The sequence below is a fragment of the Danaus plexippus genome, unplaced genomic scaffold, assembly GCF_018135715.1.
Source record: "Danaus plexippus unplaced genomic scaffold, MEX_DaPlex mxdp_38, whole genome shotgun sequence".
Classification (NCBI taxonomy): domain Eukaryota; kingdom Metazoa; phylum Arthropoda; class Insecta; order Lepidoptera; family Nymphalidae; genus Danaus; species Danaus plexippus.
This window is the reverse complement of record NW_026869859.1, coordinates 1,019,267-1,046,376: the sequence shown is the minus strand read 5'-3', so window position 1 is coordinate 1,046,376 and position 27,110 is coordinate 1,019,267. Positions and strand designations below refer to the sequence as shown.

The following is a 27,110-nucleotide window of genomic DNA, read 5'->3' as shown; positions in this document are numbered from 1 at the left end:
TAATTTAGAAAAGGTTCTGAAACGTTTCCGTGAATCTAACTTTAAGATCCAGATGGATAAATCGGAGTTTTTAAAATTAAGAGACAGAGTTCTTAGGACACACAGTATGTAAGGATGGAGTAAAACATAATCCAAATATATTTAATGTTAAAAATAACTATCCATTGCCTACAACTAATACTGAAATAAAACGCTTTCTTGGCCTCTTAGGATATTATAGAAAACTTATACCCGATTTTGCACGGATAACAAAACCTTTAACGCAGTGTTTAAAAAAGGGTTCTAAAATAGTTTGCGATCAAAATTATATTAATTGTTTTGAACACTGTAAGACTTTACTGACTAATGACCCGATTTTACAGTACCCTGACTTCAATAAAGAATTTTTACTGACGACTGATGCATCTAACGTTGCAATTGGAGCCGTATTGTCTCAAGGACTCATTGGTTCCGACAAACCTATTACCTCTAGAACCCTACACTCAAATGAACTAAATTACAGTACAATAGAAAAAGAACTCTTAGCGATTATATGGGCTTGTAACTACTTCAGACCATATCTTTTTGGTAGAAAGTTTAAAATTATAACGGATCATAAGCCATTACAATGGGTTATGAATCTTAAAGAACCAAGTTCGAGACTTACAAGATGGCGACTAAAATTATCTGAATACGATTTCTCGGTAATTTACAAGCAAGGAAAAATCAATACAAATGCCAATGCCTTATCCCGTTCAGTTATCCACAACAAAAAATAAGTTTAATAGCGGTAAATGCCTCTGAAAATGGATCCGGAACCTTAACAGCCTCAGAGATTGAGGATAATTCTAACACGTTAACGGTTCATACAGATATTGAAAATCCCACATTAGAAGTCCCAATTTCAGATGAACCCTTGAATAAATTCAAAAAACAATTAGTGTTAAGTATTGTAAGCCACGTTAAAGGAAAAACAATCGTTACAAAGCCTTTCGAAACCCACACACGTACAACTGTTCAATTATCAGAAAATAACCTTGAGCAAGATGTCATTAACGCTATTAAAGAAAATGTTCATCCTAGAGTTAAAACAAGGTTACTCATAAATTGCGACGTCCACAACGAATCCTAGCGGTTAGAGTAGTTCGGGCGTATCGAACGCTAACTTATGACGGTGTCTGCGTCCTTGCTGGTGTACCACCGTGGGACCTGGAAGCTGAGGTTCTTGCGGCGATATATAGAAGACGTTCCTTAACGCGAGATAGTTATGTCTGTGATCCGTCGCTGCAAACCATTGCTCAGTTTAGGCGAGCAGCGCATGTAGAGGTTCTGGATGAATGGGAGATACGGTTGTTAGAACCACGCGTGAGCCGGGAACTAATCTCAGCTATACGCCCGGTGCTGAAAGTGGGTTGACCGTAAATTTGGCTCTCTCACCTACCGTCTGACACAATTGCTGAAAGGGCACGGTTGCTTCGGTCGGTATTTGTGTCAAGTGGTAAAAAAAGAGCTTACAACCATGTGCCATCACTGTAGAGTCGAAGAAGTCACAGTACAACATACACGACAGGTATGTCCTGCCTGGAATGAGTTTCGAGCGGGTCTTGTACAAATCGTTGGGCCCGACCTCTCTTTACCAGCTCCCATTGCTTCTATAGTTGACAATGAAGAGAGTTGGCAAGCCGTGTTGGTATTCGACGAAAGGATAATGCTTGCAAAGGAGGCGGCAGAGAGGGAGAGGAAGCAAAACCGTAACTCTCGCCCTATCCGTCGTAGTCGAGTGGGTCGACGACGTAGAGCCTACATGGCAGCGTCAGTAGCCTCGTAGAGTCTTACGTCGTCGGAGAGGACTAATGCGTGACGGACGGGGGTTTCTGCCACCAGTACTTTAATCTAAGGTCCTCGGATGTTGTGCGCCTCTATTGGGTTCCGGAGGTGACAATATTTAGAGTAAAGTATCTCTTCTACAGTAGTGGGTCCAGGTACGGCCAGCTGCTGACGAGGCTACGGTGCGTTTTTCGATCCCGCAGCCTCGTTCATTTCGCGGAGCGCAGGAACTCACCGGGGTTTAGTGGGTCGGGCTGCCTCCTTCTGAGGTGGTTCTTAACCATCCCCACACAATCAACACCCTGCCCCCGCAGGGCTGGATATGTATTGAGCACATTCCTCGGTATACAAGAAAAAAAGGGTAACTCATAAATTCATACGATTATCCCCATAGAACAAAAAACTTTTAAAAATTCAGCCATGAACATAGTACTTGTTAAAAAAGAGCTGGAGAATCAAAAGGAATACTTAAAGCAAAAAGAAATAATTAACAAACATCATGTCGGTAAAACCAATCACCGAGGTATTAATGAGTGCTATCTAGCTCTATCTCATAAGTATTACTGGCCAAAAATGAGAGAACATATAACTAAGTTTATTAGTGAATGTAATGTTTGTGGTCAGGCCAAATATGACCGTAATCCTATAAGACAACAATTCTGTATTGTCCCTCCACCATGTAAGCCTTTCGAAACTGTTCATTTGGACTTATTAGCCATACAGAGCGAAAAGTTTTTGACAATCGTCGATGCATTTTCGAAATACGCGCAAAGATGGAACAGCAATAAGTATAGCTTTACTTAAATTCTGTACTCATCACGGTATACCTTATGTTTTAGTGACAGACAACGGTCCTGAATTCACAAATCAAGTATTTGCTGAATTTGTAAGACTCCATAAAATTCAACATAATAAAATAGGACCCCACACTCCTAATGAAGATGGAATTATTGAAAGATTTCATTCAACACTCTTAGAACATAGTTCAATACACAGTTTTACAAAATTTAGACCGATTGACATTATTACTGGACACTTTGACCCGCGAGACCCACTGGACATAGACCTGACAGCCGATTTATTCCAACAGTATACCATACAACATAGAGATAAAATTAACAAGGCTTATAATTTAATTCATGAACATAATTTAGTGCATAGGAAAGTTTTGACAAAGGCTCATAATGGATCTAGAGACTGAAAAGCTGTATTCACCAGAGCAACAAATATTCGTAAAAAATCCATTGGCTTCTCGTCAAAAGATAGCACCACGTTACACGCAAGATACAGTTGCGGTTGATCTCCCTATACATATATAAACTCGAAAGAAACGCGGGCCAATTGCCAAATCTAGACTAAAGAGAGTCCCTAAAAGACCCTCTTATTCTTCCAAGTACTCCTGCATCCAGCTCTAACACAGGAGATAAAACTTGAAAATCTGGATGATGGTCCCGGTATATTACCTTTCAAACTAGGTCCCTGTAACATAGTATCTCACTATCACTCTTTCTTAAAACACATCACTATTCAAGAGTTACAAGAAAAGTAAAGGCAGTTCATATCCAATTAGATAGTAAAATCCTTCATCTTAATAATATAACTCTTCTATTACGCTTCTACTCTATGCAAGCACACTCATTGGTGGCCTTACATATCAAAGATTTAAGATATCACTGTAGACATAAAAAGCCTGAGGAGGAACAGTCCAGTGAAAATGAAAATCCACAGCAAAGCATCTACGTCATCCCTGAAACTCAAGGAGGTGGATCAGATCATCTCCCAGCGCAATTTACGACCAAGGTCTTCAATAGTCGCTGTTCCACGGGGGGAGGTGTTACGCAATCATAACATTGGAATAAGTTGATAAGTACAAAAATAGTGTTAAGAACCAAATGTTGACTCTGAGCCATCAGTGGGAATGGGAAAGTGAAGACCATACCGCACGCCTTGCACCATCAGTGGGAATGGGAAATGGGTTCCAACACATTTTCAGTCTGGAATCAATTTTTGACTTAGAGACACCTCTTTACAAGTAGTTAGATATATGTAAGTCTTAATTTGTTAATTGAATATAGTTTTATAAGTAAAACTGATTTTTCTTGCATCCTTCGCTGCCACCAAACGTAATTGATTCACTGATGATTCATTAATATTGATCGGGTAAACAAACCATTTGCAAATGTTCACAGACATCCCGACGTAATTCTTATTTCACACCTAACAAAAACTCTTGTCACTTGCCCACCTTTATTGTTATGATAATAATTAATATTAGTTATTTATAATAAGAATTAAAATGACATCCAACAGAACCATTTACCTTCAGATCATAAACAAATTACAATTTACAACAAACAAAGGGTTTATTATTTTAAAATGTTATGCAAATGACGTTTAGAGAATACAGAGTATAAGCGTATAGTTTACAACTTTTGCTATGATAATACAATAATAAATTTATATATATAAGTTTAAAAAAAATATTGTGCTTAGTTTAAATATTAAGATTCTATATTTAAATTGTACTTAAAAACATATTTTAGTTTCATAGTAATTACCTATTCCGTATTCGCATTTGCTGTCATTTCGCATTTTGACATTCATCATAATAAATTGCACTTTTTTGTTGAAGCCTTATTATAAATATATAGTAATATAAGTACATTAACAGAGGCCCCGACCTCTCTCGTTGCAGTCCTTAACCTCGCTTAAAAATATGGGGTTTTCCAATAGGGACGCTTGAACTTTGACAGCTGATTGCGGCCATGTTGTTTGAGTGACAGCTGTCAAATGCAGTGTGTTATATTCATTCCGTCCTCCCAAACCACCATGGCAGGTTACAGTGTCGAGCAGCACGTGCAAATCATAAAATTGTTTTATGAAAATGGGTCTTCAGTTCGAGCAACGTTCCGCGCACTTCGCCCGTTTTACGGTCGCGATGATCGTCCTGCCGAGTCGACTATCCGTCGATTGGTGGACAAATTCGAGTCAACCGGGTCAGTTAACAATCAGCCGGTTCCCGTGCGTCAACGTAACGCGAGATCTGCCGAGAATATCGCCGCTGTGCGCGACAGTGTCCTCGAAAACCCGCGGCAGTCAATTCCGCGTCGCGCACAGAAACTCGGCCTTTCGCAGACGACAACTTGGCGAATTTTGCGTTGTGACTTGAGCCTGCACCCGTACAAGATCCAGCTGACCCAAGAGCTCAAGGTTAATGACCATAGACAGCGCCGTGTGTTCGCTGACTGGGCATTAGAGCAGTTGGAAGTTGACGCCGATTTTGGCAAAAAAATCATCTTCAGCGACGAGGCGCATTTTTGGATGAATGGCTATGTCAACAAGCAAAATTGCCGTATTTGGGACGAGACCAATCCACACGAGGTTCACCAAGTGGCAATGCACCCGCAGAAAGTGACTGTTTGGTGCGGATTTTGGGCCGGAGGCGTGATTGGTCCGTATTTTTTCGAAAACGATAATGGTGTGGCCGTCACCGTCAATGGTGAGCGATACCGGTCGATGATAACCAACTTCTTTTGGCCTGAAATCGAGAATATGGATCTGGACAACATGTGGTTTCAACAGGACGGCGCTACGTGCCACACAGCACACGCTACGATGGAAGTTCTGCACGAGCAATTTCTGGACATGGTCATCTCGCGCGGAGGCGACGTGAACTGGCCACCGAGATCGTGCGATTTGACCCCGCTGGACTTTTTCTTGTGGGGTTTTCTTAAGTCGCAGGTCTATGCCAACAAGCCGCAAACCACCGATGCCCTCAAAGTCAACATACGCCACGCCATCGATCAAATACAGCCCGATTTGTGCGCCAGAGTCATCGAAAATTGGACCTTTCGTGTGCGCGCCACCAACCGAAGCCGTGGCGGTCATTTGAATGATGTCATATTCCATACATAATGGGGTCGATAGACCTTCCAAATAAAAAAAAAATTTCGCAAATATCTTTCCTACATGTATTTTTTTTTGCATTTCAAAGATCAAGCGCCCTTAATGGAAAACCCTATATTTTACCGAACAATTAAATCAAACATTTTTTTTTTAACATTCATAACAAATATGCCAAGTAAAAAGAACTAAAACAGCTAGAAGAGACGTCCCCACCTCTACTAATATAATAAAATTAACATATCCTCTACAATATGGATGAGAGGTTGTTTGATTGTGTAAATTAATTATTCCAATCTCATTATCCGAGACTTTAACTAACAAAAGTTCCTACCGTAAAGGCATGCACAGTTTTCGCCTTACTTTAGATACATATTTAATCTCATAGTAATGACTAGTTAAAAACAATTTATTCCTTTATTGTAGCTTTAGTATGTGAAAATGTAGATTTAAAATCAGAATGAATTGAATTCTTTCAAGAACTCATTTTTATGTAATATAATATAATTCTGCTTTGATGGTTAAACTGAGGTTCAAAACTAGTGTAAATTAAATGTATTTTTTTTTTTTAAATAATAAGAACTTTTATTAACAATGCATCATAAAAAACTATGACTTGCATTAATTTTGATATTTTTTTTAAATATTAATGTTTCTTGAACCTAAGTACAAAAGAACCAAGAGTTCTTCAAAACATTACCTTACAATTGAAGGTGTTTTACAACCATAGATATGGACAAATTCGAAATAGAATTTATACTGTGCTTACTATCTTCTGAAGGGATTTTCATGAAAACCATAGATAGACTTCTTTTGGCACATTTAACCGTTTCACTTATGGATGGTATGTTGAGTAACACTTGGTTATAATATGAACTCAAAACAAGAAACCACAGGACTTCACCTTCTCTACTGTAACGGGCGGATAATAAATTATGTACATATTGGTATATAATCAAATGTTTATTCACTGCTCACACTTAGTTTTCACACTTTTTATCACAAACACTATTAGAGATTTCTCTTGAGCTGCCACACTGAGATTGCCTTCTAGAACCCTTGTAGGGTATTTATATCTTCAATTATAATGAAATATAATGTAAAGGATGTTATGTCACTGATGGTTGCTGATTAGTTAGACTTAGTGATGGGATAAATCCAGTGATTGGACAAACTTGATGATCAGCTGAATTCAGTTATTAGCTAACTCTGTGACTGGTGGGAATTCGTGATTGGGTAAACTCAGTGGTGGTCTAAATTTAATGATTGGCTGAACTCAGTGATTGGCTAAATCTATGATTGGATAATTGCAGACAGTTTTGGCTGCTTACTGTCATGGCACCACTTTCATCTGGCTCGGGCGTCGGCTGGACTCGGCTTATGACATGGCGTTACAGTCGGCCATCCTGTAATAATTGCTCCAGAAATGGTTATTAGCTTTCCAGAAGATCAGTACCTAAGGTCTTCCGACTCCAAATGCTCATTGGAACTGCTGGCATTGTCAGATACAGGAGCTATGCTATGATAAGTTCGCAAAGTATCGCCAGAGGCTAGACCCGTAAAGTTTTTGTAATCTCTTAGACCCTTAATGCTTTTAATTCTGTATCTGTCATTACCAATACACTTGATTATAATATAAGGTCCAGAGTATACGTTATCTAGTTTATAACTGTTAGAATATGAACGCAACCAAATTTGTCTATGTATACTTATGCTGGCAACCCTGCGGCTTGCCCCTATATCATGTTCTGCATTGCTCTATGTCGTCCCTTCTTTCTAGTGTGTGTGAATAAAACTCATCGCATTTTACAATACCATTATTTTCCATTTTACCAACCACTAAAATATTAACATTAACCTTAGCAGAACGACTATATAGAACGAGTATAGTCATATTATAGTGCGTTCGACTTGTCCGTTAGCACGTGGGAACGCAATTGCATCAAGAGTATGTTTGAATTGCTTTTCGGAAGCATGCTTTTTGAAATACCTGCTTGTAAATGCTTTGCCGTGATCCGTAACTATCCTATCTGAGTACCTTAATAATAAGAATATTCTTTTGAGCATTCTAATTGTTTCTATTAAATTAATAGTTCTAGTAGGTTCTACTATAACAAATTTAGAAAATGCGTCGGATACTACTAATATATAGACATCATCTTTCTTAGTCCTACAAAATGGACCAAATTGATCAACATGCATCATCCTAAATGGTTCCGTCGGTTAAGGTATAGGATATAATAATCCTTCCTTCCTGCCATATATTCCCTTCCCATAAGCATAGTGTAAACGAGAAGTTACATACTTTTTGATAAAACGGGTTATTTTAGGAAACCAAAACTCAGATTTTATTAGATTAGTACAACGTTTTAATACTATGTGACGTATGACATCATGGTGCATTTCAACAATTTTCCACTTGGCAAAGTCCGGGAACTACTAGCCCTTTGCCATTTACTGTATGACCGTATAACCTATTATCTAACAACTCACTATATAACAACGTAAATTAGAGTCAAAATTTGAGACATAGTACTGGGTTCGTCTCACCGTGTTGAAGGAGGTTATCACTTCTAAAAACTCCTCAACAACCTGTGTAGTGGTCGCCGTAGAAACCCGAGATAGTAGCGGTCTCTCGGTAAGTGCGGGTAATGGCACTGACTCGCGCAGATCGCGCCGCATGTCTTCGGTCTCACAGCTCGTCTCCAGCGTTGAAGCACGCAGCGTCATTGGCCCGCGCTCCAAGGATGTCGGTCGTTGCTCCAGTGCCGTCAGACGGTTCAAGATTGTTTCCAACTGCTGGCTTATAACATTTGACTGAGGAGGACTTTCAGCCCTACGCCGTTCTTGTTCTCGACTCAGTTTTACCGTCATATTTATTCTTTTTAAAGTGGGTATATTTTTGAAAAAAAAAAAAATGTTCTTCATGTGTCATAGAAAAACACCAAATATTGTTATATGTGGTTTATTTTAAATTGTATAACGTATAACGATACTCAATACTGTTGCCACGAAGAGGACTTGTAGAATAGATCATATTTACTTTAATTGTTGTATTAGAATCGACATTGTAAATTAATAGCTTTAAATGTCGTTTCCTTATGTAATATACACTTCTTTCGATCACGCTCAGGAGCCGTATTTGGGAGTTTTATTCTAATAACGCTTTTACTAGAAGTGGTAGGCTATAACCTGATGAGTCGATTACAAGAAAACACCTTGATACTTTAAAATGATTTTATACTTTCAAGCACAACCGTCTCGATCGGTATCCAACAGCGAGTGACCGATCGAGTTCCGTTTTAAAAAACATACCATATTAAAAAAACATACCATACTCAAAAACAAAATAAAATAATACCCTACGTAAAAAAAAACTATCACTTTACAAAAATAAATCGGTAAAACATTTCCTTTAAATCGATATAAGTTAAGTTGTCATAATTTAATACTATTAGAAGTTATTATAAATATTAACGTCATTTAACAAACAAAATGTGATATTCCATATCAAGGATTAATATGTCGGTAACACTTACTTACAGGTTAGTGTTGTAAACTTTTTATTGTGAACCTAGTATAGATTGTAACATTGGTAGAACACCTAACAATAAGATCTTTTCTTACAGAGAAACCATTAATCTTTTAATTGATTGTGTCATCCAAATCACAATATTATATCTTATAAAACGACATTTACTGTCTGAAAATGGAAAAAGCTACAACTTACGTTTAAATACAATCCAACGGCCGACGGAAAGTCTAACTACATTGCCATAACCTCAATAGCCACGACAGATGACAAGGTGTACCTAATCCCTGAAGAGTATCAAGCAGCTTCACTTCATAAACAAATACAAACTTTAAAATCGTTTGTTACAGTGAGAAACACATAAAAAAAAGATATCAAACAAGAAGTGTATGGATAAAAGTAACTGAGAGTATTTTACAAACATACTTTGACGAAGCTGAAAATATGATCTTTCAGGACTAATGTCTTGAAGAAATAACCCAGGAACAACTGGCTATTAGTTATAGAAAGAGCACTGGAAATCCTGTAGTAAAAATTTTAGAAAAATTTATTGATGTTCAGCAGAAAACAGAAAAATAAAATATAAGAAAATTAACAGAGAAATTTGTGATTGAACAGTTTGATAGAAAAAATTTAAATGCATGTCAGTGGATGTAGGTTTTTGAAAAAGAATGTGCAAGGTTTGATTTAGGAACAATTGAAGAAAAGATTGAAATTCTTAGATTTTTTCAAGAAAAATCATGCACTTATTGGTAAACATCCATGATGATTAAATTTACCTTACAGTCAGAATAGTCAGCATGGAAAAGAAACTTCTTAAAAACATTTGGTAATAAAGGATGGACTACAAGCAACTATGCTTTATCTTTCAAATATCAAGCAGGAGGCTCTCTGTTAGAATATGCAATAAAAAAGGAAAAACTCTTACTTGAAACAAGAAAAACAATGGACCAGGGCACTCTTATAGATATTATTGCTGCCGGCTTACCAGACTTCATTACAGATAGAATTGACAAAGAGAATATTACATACACACAAGACTTATTTAATGATCTGGGAAAGTTGGAACATTTTGTTACAAAGAAAAGATCCATAAAATTCAAAAAAAAATAATACCAAGCCAATAAAGGAAAAATGTAAAATTTGTGAGAAGTAGAACAAAGGAGTGTTGTATCATTCAGAAGGTAACTGTTGGTTCAAGACAAAAATAAATAGTCAAAAAAAGAAAAAACAAATAAGTCTTATAAATAATTCAGAATTGGAATGTGAACTACAAAGTGAAGTACAAAAAAACAACTAGTGCCGCCATTAATTAAAGTAAAATTAACATTAAACAGAAACATTTAAATATTTGGTATATATGACTCGGGTTCAAATGTCTCATTGATAAATTCAAAACTTCTAAGGATAAAAAATAAAGAACTGAGTTATAATAACACTACCAACTTAAAAACAATTAATGGCGTTAAAAAGGCAAAAGGCATAATAACACTTGATGTTACAATATACAATGTTTAGAAAAAAAATGTTTTCGTTATAGACAGTGTAAATTTTGATTATTACTGATAATTTTATTATAAAATAAAGGAATTTTGGTGAAAATAAACTACACTTGTTGTACCACAGAATCATAGACAATTTATATTAGTTGAGCTGTCACAGACTATATATTTACATCTAGTAAAGTATTATATATGTATGTACATGGACTTAGTATGGAAAGGCAAAATTTAATAATTAGTTCAACACTCCTGCCAAATTTGAGCCTTTCATGTACTAAATTAATTACAAACGAAACAAAGTAAACTTACTTAATTATATTAAAGATTACACAACATATCTATGGATAACATGCCAATTTGGTCTCTCATAGATTGGAATTTATCTAAAATAAAATCAGCAAGTTGATTGCATGTTGAAACATATTTTAGATCAATAACTTTAGCATAAAACTTTTCTTTTATAAAATGATATTTAGTGTCTATATGTTTACACCTCTTATGAAAATTTCCATTTTTAATAACGCTTATTGCATTTTGACTGTCTATATTTATCACTACTATTTGTTGCTGAAATTCACCAAAATGACAATAATTGTTTAATCCAAATGGCTTCTTTGGTGGCAGCACAGGCGGCCATAAATTCCGCTTCCGTAGTCGATAGAGCGACAATGTGTTGCCTTTGACTGCACCATGTTACAGCAGCTCCACATTTGATAAAAATGTATCCAGTTGTTGATCTTCTAGTTGTGATGTCATTAGCATAATCAGCATTACTGTAGCCTACTAATTCAGAAGGTTTTCAGAAACTCTGGCCATAATTGATAGTGTCTTTGAGATACTTTAGAATCTTCTTGACAGCTGTCCAGTGAGTTTCATTGTAGCAATTCAAAAATCTACTTACTAAGCTAACAGCAAACATTATGTATGGTCTGCTTACTATGGCGACATTCATCAAAGAACCAACAGCTTCTCTATAAGTAAGATTCTTGTCAGGCTGGTGCTCGCTTTTCTCTAGTTTTGAATGAGGGTTAACTGGAACACTGTTGGGGTTAGCATTATTCATATTAAATTAATTTAGCAACTGTTTGATATACTTGGATTGATGTATGAAGATGTACTTGTGAGAAACTTGAATATCCATTCCAACAAAGTTTCCAGGTGGGCATATTGTCATATCTAATATTGCTTTCAAATCATTTGTTACAGATTGCAGAACCGACTTTGATTTACAAAATAGAAGCCCATCATCACATCACATAAATACAGAGATAATACTTTGTTCCTTTAGTATTTGCAACAGATACACATTGGTCTGCTTCACTATTTATGAAACCAAATTTTTGAAGTACAGAATAGAATTTAGTGTTCCAGCACCGTGGTGCTTGTTTAAGACCATACAGTGACTTTATCAATTTACATACTTTATTGGGTTCATGTATTAGACCTTCAGGGGGATACATATATATGTTTTCTTCTAGTTCCCCATACAGAAAAGCTGTCTTCGTGTCAAGTTGAAGAATTTCATAACCATTTTGAGCAGCTAGAGATAACAATAAATGTATGGAATCATACCTGACAGTGGGTGAGTATGTTTCCTTATAGTCAATACCTTGTGCCTGTGCATAACCCTTTGCACAAAGCCTGGACTTGAAGCGAGGACCTGTTGGTTGGTCTTTTATTCTAAAGACCCATTTACAGCCAATGATGTTTGTATTTTCAGGCATGCTCACCAATATCCATGTTCCATTTCTTTCATGGGCTTCAAGTTCTTCTTCAATTGAATTTTTCCATTTTTCAGTGTTCACACATCTAATAGCTTCCCTGTATGTTTCGGGGACTTGCTCAGGCACTAAGCATTCATCATAGCAAAGGTGTTGTTTGTTGTTGTTATCATAGGTTTATTCTTTATTTTTGTTTCTAGGTCTCAATGTTATGTTGCTTCGGGAAGGAGTAATCTTGATTTCTGGTAAGTTTTCATCTAAATTTGAATTATTTTTAACAGGATTATCTGAGCTCTCTGTGTTATAAGGTTCTTCCCTTCCTTCTTCATTGGACTCATTTGGCATTAATATTTCTTTATTACTTTTACAAGGTATATCTGATGTTTTGTTTTCTATTTCAGATTATTCCAGAGCAGTATAGTTCCTCTTCACAGTAGATTCCAGAAATACAGCATCCCTGCTTTTTATGATAGTTTTAGTATTTGGTAATATGAACCTGTACCCTTTTGTGTTATCGCAATAGCCAATAAAGATCATTTTCTGTGCTTTTGGATCCCATTTCTTGCGTTTTTCTTTCGGTAAATGGACCATGGCTTCACATCCAAACACTTTCATATTACTTATATTTGGTTTATGTCCTGTCCAAACCTCTTCAGGTGTTTTAAACGATAAAGATCTAGTTGGAGATCTATTTCTGCTGTATGTGGCAGTTTTTATAGCCTCACCCCAGAAAAACTTTGCCAAGCCATCATTCAGAATCATACACTTTGCTTTCTCTACTAGAGTCCTATTTAACCTCTCTGCAGCTCCATTTTGCTCGAGAGTATACGGAGTTGATGTTTGATGGCTTATTTCAGCAGTTTTTAGGAAATCAGAGAGTGGTTTGTTGACATATTCCAGGCCGTTGTCAGTCCGAATACATTTGAGTTTACATTCAGTTTGATTTTAAACTTCTGTTTTGAGCTCTTTGAATTTTGACAACACCTCAGTTTTCTTGTTTAAAATATACACAAATACCTTTTTGGTATAATCGTCCAAAAATGATAAGAAGTATTTACCCTCTCCTAGTGACTGTGTTTCCGTAGGGCCACATAAGTCAGAATGCATCAGTTCCAATGGCTTCGAGGAATGTGATCCTTGACTCTTGAAAGGCATTCTCGTTTGCTTGTCCTCTTTACATGTTATACAAGTTATATTGTTTACTTGTGTATCTGACAATGTGAATGCTTTAGTGAAACTCTCTTTTAATTTCTTCAGGTGCCAAAGTTCAGATGACCCATCCTTTGGTGCCATAAAAATATATCATTCTGTTTAACATCAGACATGTATGCATAATCAGTATTCATGTTAAGCCGGTACATGTTGTTATCTTTTGTTGCTGTTGCTACAATAACATTTTGTTTGTTCAGTATAGTACAGCCTTTAGAATCAAATTTAACTTGACCACCCTTTTCTGTAATTTGATGTACAGATATTAGATTCACTGCGAGTTGTAGTACATACAAGACATTTGTAAATAAAATTACATTTGACTGATTTTTTTCATTCATAAAAACAAAGAAAATTCGTTCAAGGTGAAAATGAGGAGAAAAAAACGGGAATTACTAAAAAATTTACGTATAGCCAAAGCCTTAGGCGATAATAACCTTAGTCACCAACTAGTTAGGGTGTTAAGATCAATTCTTAAATTAATTCAAGGAATATCAGCGCAAACCGCGGAATATCTCAACAATTTTGACCGGGCAAAACATGAAGTAGATTTCGATAAAAACCCCTTTGAGTACTCGAAAACCATTTTTAAGAAAGAACTCAGAAAGCTTCTCTTGACCAACGAACAAATTTACGACCATTTTAAAAGCACCTATGAAGTGCCCAAAAGTTTCAGAGTATATAGGGATCCAGACGGACAAAAACCTGAAATTCCTCGCTTCGACTTCCACGGCATTCCATCAATGATGGAGGAAATAGATTATCATATTAAAAGAAAATCGTCTAAATCTGCACCAGGACCTGATGGTATCCCATATATAGTATTAAAAAAATGTCCATCGGTTCGTAAACATCTTAGAAATATATACGATAAAATCTGGTCAAGGAAGCAAATCCCGGAATCCTTCGGGAAAGCAATTTTTGTCCCCATTCCCAAAAAGATCGAGTTACGGAACCAAAAGATACTAGACCGATAGCCTTAACAAACACCGTAGTTTAAATCTTTTTCTCGCTCCCGCAAACGAGAATGACGCGGTTCAAGCTTAACAACAGGTATTTTAGGCCGAATCACCAGAAGGGTTTTTTACCGGGGATTTCTGGATGCCTAGAACACAACACTTTGTTGTCGGAGAGCTTAAAAGATGCCAGAAAAAGCGACAAACAAATAACAGTTTGTTGGATAGACTTATAGAATGCGTTCGGGTCGATACAACACGAGCTAATGTTATTCGTGCTAAAATGGTATAACTTGCCAACAGTAACTACTGTTAATAATCACTAACTAGTGATATGATCGCGACATATTACTCAAAATTAAAGTTTCAAAAACTTTGAGAAGTAATGTAGGACTATTTCAGGGCTGTTGCTTGTGTTCAATAATATTTAATATGTTATTAACATTTTAGTAGATAAACTAATCAGCAACGAGAAAAAATGGGGGTATCGGTTCAAGTTCAATAACAAATACACAGAATCCATCTTAGCCTTCGCTGACGATCTCGCAATACTGACTGACTGACTAATAATAACAATAATAACAATAATAACAATAATAACAATAATAATAATAACAATAACAATAATAACAACAATAAAATTATGATTTCGACGGTCGGTGGATGCAATGAAACCAAAATTTAAATGACTTAATTTAATTTTAAATCTAAATTACAATTAATTGGTTCGACTATATTGTACGAAGGGTGAACAAATAGTGACACAATATTCTAAAATATTCGAAAAAGAAATATAAAACTAAAAAGTCTGTTCACACGGAACTGCTGAGTCAGACCCGTGTAGAATGAACAAGTTTACTTAGAAGCTTAGCGCGGCCTGCGATTACACCGTAATTCTTTTAATATCTAATTTAACTATCGCTATGACACCGTCACGTAACACCTCCCTCCTGAAGATCAGCGAGTATGGGCAACGTTAGTTGTGAATTGAGCTGGGGGTTGATTGAGATCGACCCTTCTGGTTGGTGTTGGGATGGTGTAAACTGCTTGCAATTCCATCTGGTTGTCTTCAGGGTTGTCTCCGGAATGTAATGTCCGCTTGTAGAAATACTTGCGATATAATAGAGCGGCGGCTAGTGTGCCTACACTCATCAGTACCACGTAGAGAGGGATAGTGGTGTGATACAGTGTATAATTTCGGTTCTGGTCTAGGGTCAGCAAAGGTTGTAAGCCGACCTTGGTGTTTATTTCATGAAGACGCTTCAAATCGATAGAGTTCAGTTTAATTTTAGATGCTGAGGCTGGAGTGACGTTGTAGCTGGGCAGGTCCATTATTCTCACCGCTTGTCCTTTTAGCCGGTTATTGACGTTTGTTAATGTAAACTGCGGTGTTTCAATATAACATGCTTGAGGAATTGTAACGAGATAGCTGCCGTGTAGTGTGCGATACGAATCTTGTCCACAGGATAAATGAGTTTTAGTCGGAGCTGGGAAACTGATGCTGTAGTGTAGATCGTCGAGTTTCTCAAAAGCTGCCTTCTTCAATGATACGGTGATAGGGTTGCACGACGAACCACGTTGCTGAGTTAAGATGAGATGCTGGATACAATCATTGGATTCCTGGCTTTGAAGATGGCGATTATCCTCACAAAGATACCACTTACTGGACTTAGGGCATTCTGCCTCTATGTACATGAAATCTTTCTCATACAAGGTTAGGTAAGAGAACGGTGGAATAAGGATTTCTTGATTAAGGTTAGGTATAATAGATAGTTTATACATGTCATAAGTATAAGGCAAAACTATGGGGATTTTATAAACTATAACTATTTTATTTCCTACGTAATAAGAACCTATCTTAACTATATCAAAGTAATCCCTAATATCTAAATCTAACACCTTCTGCCTGCCATATAGGTTTCTAACATTACTTATCATTGAATTCATAGTTTCTAAATTCAAGACCGCATGATGCACGGTGGACAGTTTAATAAAACCTAGTACGTTTTGAAGTTTATATAGCTCATGGGTAACGGAATCTACATTATCAGTTATAATTAAAAGTATCTGAGCTAAATGTGCATACTTAATTAAGTCGTTATCACTCGTAATAATGCTTTCACTTATTTCATTATTAAGGGCTTGCAAATGACTCTGATTTTCTATTATATTACTTATAATTTTTGAATACTGTGAGGACCATTCTTTAGAGAGACTGACATGACTATTGAATTCAGTGACTAATTTGTTTTCACTGGCCTGAAGGGATTTTATAGCTTCATCATAATGCTGAGCGTCCGTATAATCGAGATTTCCCGTTATACTTTTGATCACTGACCCGAGTCCATCTATGAGGCCTCTCTTTGCACGATCTGTCTCAAAAGACTTTAATTGGTTTAAAACATTATAAAGCTTATTTTCCAAGTAATTCATGTGAGGTTGATATAATGAGTTGGTTCTATTATGTAATTGAGGGCTAAAACTATCTAGCTGGTTTTTCACAGATTCGATTGTACTGCGTATCTCATGAAGGTCTATGTGTTGTATGAAAGAATGATAGTGAGATATAATCTTAGCTAAACCTAGTTTGAATGGTAAAATTCCGGGTCCATTTCCCAAACTCTCAAGTTTTATCTCTTGCGTTAGGGCTGGTATGAGGAAGAGATGAAGTACCAGGAGTTTCCTGCAACAATTGTGCACTTTTAGGTACTCTTTTTAATCTTGACTTGGAAATAAGGCCTTGTTTTCGTTTAGTGTAAATGTGAATTGGGAGATTAGCTGTCACCTCGTCACGTGTGTAACGCGGAGCCAACTTTTGACGCGAGGCAACTGGGTTTTTAATGAAAACGGGTTGGTCAGGTGAATAGGTAACTTCAGGCTCGCGATCCTTATTATGTCCTGCCATTATATTAGTCCGTTCGTTAATACCTATCTCGTGAACCGTGTTATATACTATAGTCATTTTAGCTTTATGATCTATCATGTATTGTTGTAACAAGTGTGCGGAAATGTCTATATTAAAAGGATCACGAGGATCGAAATGTCCTGTAACAAGATCTAGAGGTTTACACTTAGTAAAACTATGAATACTACTGTTATAAGCTAAAATCGCGTAAGGCATAATATTAATTACTGAATCTGATTTTTGGCTCAATTTAAGAATACGTAAATGTTCTAGTATAGTAGAATGGAATCTTTCCACAATTCCATTTTCATTCGGTGTATGTGGAGCAACCCTATGATGGTGAATTTTATGAAATTTAACAAATTCTGCCATAAGCTGATTAGTAAATTCAGTTCCATTATCTGTAACAATAGTAATCGGTACGCCATGGTTAGTGCAGAAGTTAAGTAAACCCTGTAAGACGCTAACTGCAGTTCCATCTCTCAAATGATAAGCCTGACCAAATTTTGAAAATGCATCTACAATAGTTAAGAATTTTTCACTCTGTATAGTCAAGAGATCTAAATGTACTAATTCAAATGGCCTTGTGGCAGGTGTTAAAACTTGAAATTGCTGCCTGATAGGGTTGCGGTCATATTTTGCTTGACCACATATAGTGCATTCGTTTACAAATTTTGATATATGCTCTTTCATCTTAGGCCAAAAATATCTGTGAGAGAGAGAAAGGTAGCATTCATTGATGCCTCGATGATTAGTTTTCCCATTGTGGTATTTATGAATGATGTCTTGTTGCTGGAGATACTCTCTTACATTTTCTACTTCCCTTTTTACTACAAATAATCGCATAGCAGAATTTTTGAAGTTATTTTGAATAATAGGTATTATTTGGTACATAGCCAAAGCTGGATTTATGAGTAAGCCAGTGTTAATTTTTGGAAGGACATGCTCTTTTATTGCATTTACAACATCTTCTTCTAAATTTGATTGTGAAACCTGTAAGTTAATTCTAGTATAAGCATCGAAAGGTTTTGTTACACTTGGTCTACCCTTGATATCTCCAACTATATTGAAAACTATTTGTTTTGTGAACTTATTTAATGGGTAATCGGATATAGGTATTTCGAGTATGGGATTTTTAGCACTAGTATGAGCCGTAGCAGGTGATGAATTTTCATCAACATCTGGGGCTGTTAAAGTTCTAGAGTCATCTGAAGTAGATGGATTTACAATAATAGATGAAAGTTCCTCATTATTAAGTTCAATACGGGAGAGGGCATCTGCATTGGTATTTTATTTTCCTTGTTTGTATGTAACTGAAAAATCGTATTCGCTAAGTTTGAGACGCCACCTGGTTAATCGAGAATTGGGTTCTTTCAAGTTCATAACCCACTGTAAAGACCTATGATCAGTAATGATTTTAAACTTCCGCCCAAATAAATATGGTCTAAAATACTTTGTAGCCCAAACTATAGCTAAAAGCTCCTTTTCAATGGTACTATAGTTAGTCTCACTGTCATTAAGTGTACGGGATGCATATGCTATGGGTTTATCTGTTCCTATATCACCCTGAGATAGAACGGCACCTATGGCTACTTCAGACGCATCTATTGTCAGTATAAAGTCTTTACTAAAATCAGGATATTGTAGGATCGGATCATTTGTTAGAAGAGTTTTACAGTGCTCGAAACAATTTTTGTAATTTTGATCTAATGTTATTTTGTTTCCCTTTTTAAGACAATTAGTTAGAGGTTTAGTCACACGTGCAAAGTTAGGTATGAATTTTCTGTAATAGCCTAGTAATCCAAGAAAACGTTTGATTTTGGTTGTAGTTTTAGGAAGGGGATAATTTTGAATAGCCTGGATTTTGTTAGGATTTGGTTTTACACTATCTCTACCTATTATATGACCTAAAAATTCAGTTTCCAATTTCAAAAACTCAGATTTATCCATTTGGATTTTGAAATTAGACTCTCTCAATTTTTTAAATACCTTCTCAAGGTTAATTACGTGCTCTTGCAATGATGTACTAAAGACTATTATGTCATCTAGGTAAACGAGGCAAACCTGATTTTGAAGATCTTTAAGGACATTGTCCATCACACGTTGGAATGTGGATGGAGAGTTTTTTAAACCCATTGGCATTCTTAAAAATTCGTAATGACCATTCTCAACATTGAATGCGGTTTTCTCAATATCCGCGGGGTCCATCTCTACTTGATAGAAACCACTAGCTAAATCCAGGGTTGTGAAGTATTGACATTTTCCAAGTTTATCTAATACATCTGTTATATTCGGAATTGGATACTTATCATCAACTGTTTTCTCGTTTACTTTTCGAAAATCAACGACGAGATGCCATTTTATTTTATTGGAAGCATCAGCCTTTTTCGGTACTATCCATATTGGAGAGCTCCAAGCCGACTCCGATGGTCGGATAATATTCTGCTCGAGCATCTTTTTGATTTGATCTCTAACTTCCTGTCTATGAACATGCGGATATCTATAGCTTTTAGTATGTCCGGGATTTCATCAGTAGTTTTTATTTTATGTTTTATTTTGTTGGTGAAGGTTAAAGATTCACCCTCAAGATAAAACACGTCCGCGTAGCTGGCACAAAGATTAATCAGGTTAGCGCGTTCTTCTGCGTTCATATGATCCGTTCGGAGACGAGATAAAACTTTTTTTATGCGGTCTTATAAAATCTCAGTATACTACTACTACTCTCACATTCAAAATTAAAAAAGCGAAGCTTCTACAGGTCGGTCCATGGAAAATACGATATCATTAGATGAAGGGTTAGTTATCTCTACCCAAGAGCGGTTATTAACTACTTTAGTTAGACATTCAGGAATTATACAATTACATATACATTGATTTTCCACTATTACATCACCATCCTGCGTATTAATAGGTAATCTAACTAGTTTAGAAGAATTGGCGGGGACAATGTCTTCATAAAGATTAACGTTTTTAGAGTCATACATGTGTGTAGGAATATGTGTACTGCGGGTTTTTAGAATTCTGTTTTTAAGATCAATATTACAATCAAACGCACTCAATAAATCTAAACCTATAAGTCCGACGAAGTAATTATGGAATTTATATATGAATAGTGTCATGTCGCCTTGCTCTTTAAATTCAGGGAAATATGGTAAAGTAATGGAATAATTATTTGTACTAGTGGCGTGCACATTAGTGACCTCAAATGGTTCATAATTAAGGGGTATATGATTAAAGTATTTTTCAACGGATTCCGGACTAATAAATGACTGGTTTGCGCCTGTGTCTATTAACAATTTAAGTGGAGGTTCTGAAATTTGAATATAACCTAATTGCCTCTGTATGCTGAAATTGAGCTCTATTTTGGCTTTTCTGGTTTTAAGACTTCCTGAAAATTTTCATCTTTACTATCCTTACAGGTGGAAATGGGTTCATCTACGTTATATACTGCAGAGGGTTCTTCGGAGGTATAATATGGCTCATAATGTTCATTATATTGATCATAATCATAGTAATACTGATCATAATCGGGATAATATTCATACTCATTATAGTTATAATTATCGTCAAATTCATTGAAATTTAACTCACGGGTTTTGAAATAATTACTAGGAGGTGGATTGCCAAATTTACGCCAATCATGCCCTGTAGGGGGTAAATTCCTAGGTATAAAGTGACTCACACCACTCATCGGACGTGGTTTAAATGGTTGTTGGGGTTGCTGAGGACTATTAGGCAATTTAAAAAGATTACTTTGCGGATTATAATTCTGAGGCAGAGCGCGCATTACTTGTTGAGTTCGAGAGGGGCCACGGGGTGGTTGCATCTGTTGTGGTTGGCTCGGACGCCATCCTTGGTTATTTGGTGATGCGAATGACCTTGATGGACCAGGCATGTTCTGGTGCCTGAAGGGCATACTAAATGGTACGAAATTGTTAGGCGGTAAATGGATTGCATTAGATTTCAAATGAGTTTGATGAAGATCTTTCCTAGGAACACCTTCATTCCTTTGTTGCAAATACAGAGTATTAAGTTCGTCTTGAACAAATTGAAGAGCCTTTTCAATAGACTCCGGTCGCATACAGCGGATCCTACAACCTAAGGGGTCTTTTAAACCTCGCAAGTATGCTTGAAGAGTAAGCTTTTTATATAAATCTCGTTTAGGTTCTATGGTAGTTGGGACAGATTCATGTAAAGAGATATATGTCATAATGGTACTATATAAATTCTGGCACCTCTCATAAAATTCCTGAGGTGTGCTATTACCCTGTGTTTGTAATGAAAGATCACTATAAAGAGCGGTCTCGTCACGGTGATCTGCAAAATTGTTCACTAACGCACTCCTGATACCTAGCCAGTTTTCTGGTATTCCATTGGAATTAATTAGCCTAGCCGCGGTTCCAGAAATTTTATTTAAGATTCCGTTTATTAAAGCCAAATTAGACAACTCGTTTCCAGGACCCGGTTGGAAATATTGCAATACTAATTGATAGCATAAATTAATGAAACGGGTTAAAACATGAGTGTTCCCGTCGAAATCGGGTAGCAACCTTAGTGATTTGTAGATATTGTCAATGTCAGCCATTTTTACGTTTAAATCTATATTTTCGTCTATTATATTAAACTTATTATTTTTATCTAACCTATTCTTTAATCTAGAGTTGCGATATTCGAGTGGATGAAAAATCTTGGTTGCTTAAAATGACACACACAATTTAAAATAATACACAATTAAAATTCAAAAAGTAAGTTTAAACAATCGAAAGAAACGAACATAAAATATAATAAAAATCACACTAATTGATTTGAAAGTCAGGTGAAAATGTAAGTTTATTCAAAACTATATTCTTTATGAAATAAATCGATTTTATTAAATAAAAATTAGAAAAAAAAAATAAAATTGATTAACTACGTCTATAAAAGAAATTAATTAATTTTTTTACTGAACCCTAATAAGGTATATTTGAGTAATTAATTAATAAAATAGTTATAGTCTTATTAAATTAAGGATATGAACTAGGAAAGTAAGGACTGAGATAGATTCAAAGTACTTACAGCATATCTGAATTTTGGTATCAATTGCGGAATCAATTTTCAGATCTCCCCCGAACCGTTCAAGCCGAATAGGTTTTGGATACTCGAAAACGGTGCTTAGCCACCCGGGTAGCTCGCGAACACGGTATCGAAGTTGGATATTATCACGAACTATCCGCGAGTATCCTACCGGCTGCGCCAATTATGATTTCGACGGTCGGTGGATGCAATGAAACCAAAATTTAAATGACTTAATTTAATTTTAAATCTAAATTACAATTAATTGGTTCGACTATATTGTATGAAGGGTGAACAAATAGTGACACAATATTCTAAAATATTCGAAAAAGAAATATAAAACTAAAAAGTCTGTTCACACGGAACTGCTGAGTCAGACCCGTGTAGAATGAACAAGTTTACTTAGAAGCTTAGCGCGGCCTGCGATTACACCGTAATTCTTTTAATATCTAATTTAACTATCACTATGACACCGTCACGTAACAATAATAACAACAATAATAACGACAATAATAACGACAATAATAACGACAATAATAACGACAATAATAACGACAATAATAATAACGACAATAATAATAACGATGATACCGATGATACCGATAATAACAATAATAACAATAATAATAATAATAACAATAACAATAATAACAATAATAACAATAATAACAATAATAACAATAATAATAATAATAACAATAATAACAATAATAACAATAACAATAACAATGACAATGACAATGACAATGACAATGACAATGACAATGACAATGACAATGACAATGACAATGACAATGACAATGACAATGACAATGACAATGACAATGACAATGACAATGACAATGACAATGACAATGACAATGACAATGACAATGACAATGACAATGACAATGACAATGACAATGACAATGACAATGACAATGACAATGACAATGACAATGACAATGACAATGACAATGACAATGACAATGACAATGACAATGACAATGACAATGACAATGACAATGACAATGACAATGACAATGACAATGACAATGACAATGACAATGACAATGACAATGACAATGACAATGACAATGACAATGACAATGACAATGACAATGACAATGACAATGACAATGACAATGACAATGACAATGACAATGACAATGACAATGACAATGACAATGACAATGACAATGACAATGACAATGACAATGACAATGACAATGACAATGACAATGACAATGACAATGACAATGACAATGACAATGACAATGACAATGACAATGACAATGACAATGACAATGACAATGACAATGACAATAAAGCCTTTTATTCGGACATTATTACAGTTTCGGTTCCTTACACTACTACACTGTTATTTTTATTACTTATAAAAAAAAACTTATCACATAATTATTTCGTGATTCTTTAGTTTTTGTAGGTCCGTGTGCCAGTTGGCAAAGGCCTCCTCTAAGCTACAAAATTTTTGATTTTCCGTGTTTGTTTTCGTTGTTTTTTTTCTTCTTTTGTTGAAAGCTTGTGGTCTTCATCCCCCACGAGGACCAGTCGGCTTGGGGGAGGTTCTGTTGTTTCTCTTGTTTGGTTTTCGTAATTTGGTTGTGTAATCCGTTTGCCGCCTGTTAATTGCTATTGGTTTTTATTAATGGGGGTGTCAATGAGAGAGTTTGATCGGGTTTTCATTATTTAAATGAAACTAATATTTTTCGGATATACTACGCGGATTTTATTATTTTAAAAAACTAAATAATCCCGACATTTCGGTTACTTTTTAGCAACCGTGATCACGGGCAGACGAGATGTGAGTGAGATCTAAGATTTTCGCGAATTTTATTCATTCAAATGAAACTAGTATTTTTCGGATGAACTACCCGTGATTTATTTTTGTAAAAAACTACATACTCCCGACGTTTCGGTTGCTTTTCAGCAACCGTGATCACGGGCAGACGAGATGTGAATGTCTGTCAGTTGCTCCTTGTTATTTATCACCTACCGCCATCGATTTCTTAATTTTCTGGCGTACCGCTCTGGATGCCGGCAGAATGCGCTCACGGTGTCTTGAGGTCCTGCAGTGTGGTTTCGGACATGGGATTTTATATTTTTAAGAACGGGGTCCCAGGTATTTGATAGATTCCAGCCATCTTCTCTATTGAAATTGGGATGTTTTTTAATTTCAATAGCCTCGCGAATTAATCTCGGTATATACTTGTCTTCCCGAGCGAGGATTTGAGGTTTATCAAAACGAATGTAGTGGCCTGGTTTGTCCATTGTGTGTTCACACACTGCTGACTTCGACGCGCGCCTGTTTTTGATGTCTGAGATGTGTTCCTTAACCCTTGTACCGATGCTCCTCTTCGTCTGTCCAATGTATGACAAGCCACAGTCACAGTCGAGTTTGTATACACCCGCTTGTTGTAAAGGAATGTTACTTTTGATTGGTCTCAAGAATTGGCTCACTTTCTTATGTGGTTTGTAAATAGTTTTAATGGAAACCTTCTTCAAAATGTTGCCTATTCTGTCAGTAACTCCCTTCACATATGGTAGTATCGCAGGTTGTCGTTCAACTGTGGGTGGCTTCAGGTGGTTCTTGCGATGCTGGCGAGGCACGGGCAGGTTGTTGATGGTGAGAGCATGTTTTACATGCTGCAGCTCGGCCTCTAGGTGGTCAGCATCACAAAGGTGTTGGGCTCTCTGTAACAAAGATTTGCCAACGGTAGCTAACTGGATAGGGTGGTGGTGTGAGTTACCATTGAGGTACCTGTCCGTATGTGTGGGTTTCCTATAAACAGTATGTCCCAAAGTATTGTTAGGATTCCTAACGACAAGTATATCAAGGAAAGCTAAAGAATTATTTGCCTCCAATTCTATAGTAAACAGAATCTTACTATTCATAGAATTAAGATGGTTCAGAAAAGCAGATGTTTTATTTTTAATTAATATTGTGAAGGTGTCATCTACATACCATTAATATATAAAAGGTCTTATAGGAGGAGAGCAAAGGGCTCGCACCTCGAAGTCCTCCATGAATATATCAGCGACAATTCATCCTTCCACATGAAGTAGCCAGATATTAGGCAATGCTTTAACAGCTCTACATATTCTATAGGCATATTGTTATCCTTTAACTTACCTCTTACAATCTCAATGCAGTCAAGAACAGGTATACTAGTGAATAATGACTGTACATCGAAACTGACCATACTGTCATTGTCGCTCAATTTTAGGTGTTTTAAATCTTTGACAAACTGGTAGGAATCCTTAACGAATGACTTTGTGTGGCCCCGGAGTGGTGATAATATCTTTGAAAGAAATTTAGCCAGTTTATAAGTTAGTGAGTCAATCTGGCTTACTATTGGGCGTAATGGAACATCTTGTTTATGGATTTTAGGTAACCCATCCGCAAGAACCACCTGAAGCCACCCACAGTTGAACGACAACCTGCGATACTACCATATGTGAAGGGAGTTACTGACAGAATAGGCAACATTTTGAAGAAGGTTTCCATTAAAACTATTTACAAACCACATAAGAAAGTGAGCCAATTCTTGAGACCAATCAAGAGTAACATTCCTTTACAACAAGCGGGTGTATACAAACTCGACTGTGACTGTGGCTTGTCATACATTGGACAGACGAAGAGGAGCATCGGTACAAGGGTTAAGGAACACATCTCAGACATCAAAAACAGGCGCGCGTCGAAGTCAGCAGTGTGTGAACACACAATGGACAAACCAGGCCACTACATTCGTTTTGATAAACCTCAAATCCTCGCTCGGGAAGACAAGTATATACCGAGATTAATTCGCGAGGATATTGAAATTAAAAAACATCCCAATTTCAATAGAGAAGATGACTGGAATCTATCAAACACCTGGGACCCCGTTCATAAAAATATAAAATCCCATGTCCGAAACCACACCGCAGGACCTTAAGACACCGTGAGCGCATTCTGCCGGCATCCAGAGCGGTACGCCAGAAAATTAAGAAATCGATGGCGGTAGATGATAAATAACAAGGACCAACTGACAGACATTCACACCTCGTTTGCCCGTGATCACGGTTGCTGCAAAGTAACCGAAACGTCGGGATTATGTAGTTTTTAAATAATAAAATCCGCGTAGTAAATCCGAATAATACTAGTTTCATTTAAATGAATACTCGCGAAAATCTTAGATCTCATTATTTAAATGAGGATGCTAAATCTCTTATATTTTTGTTAAGGTTCTGAATAGCTTTGTCATATTTGTATGCTCATTTTCATAGATTGTGCCAAATATATGTTTTCAAAGCGTACCGACCCCTGCAAACCAGGCTGACCTCTTTGATTTCAAATATATGAGGTGAGAAATGGCAGAGTAATCTAGAGTAAGATCATTAAATCTTGCCGTGAGTGGCTCAATAAAATTATTACATTTAATGGTGTCAATAATGTCTGATTGATCGCATAGTTGTCTAATTGTATTTAGAATAATATTTATATTGCTAATACGAGGCTAAATATAAGATATGTCTACAGGAATA

General features: G+C 36.3%; 1 long non-coding RNA gene across 1 annotated transcript; it reads left to right on the top strand.

Moving 5' to 3' along the window:
• The first annotated feature begins 9,169 nt into the window (after positions 1-9,169).
• LOC116778642 (uncharacterized) lies at positions 9,170-12,792 on the top strand. The gene is made up of 3 exons (XR_004354140.2): positions 9,170-9,254; positions 9,339-11,791; positions 11,950-12,792. It is a non-coding gene; the product is annotated as an uncharacterized LOC116778642 (long non-coding RNA).
• The last annotated feature ends 14,318 nt before the right edge of the window (positions 12,793-27,110 follow it).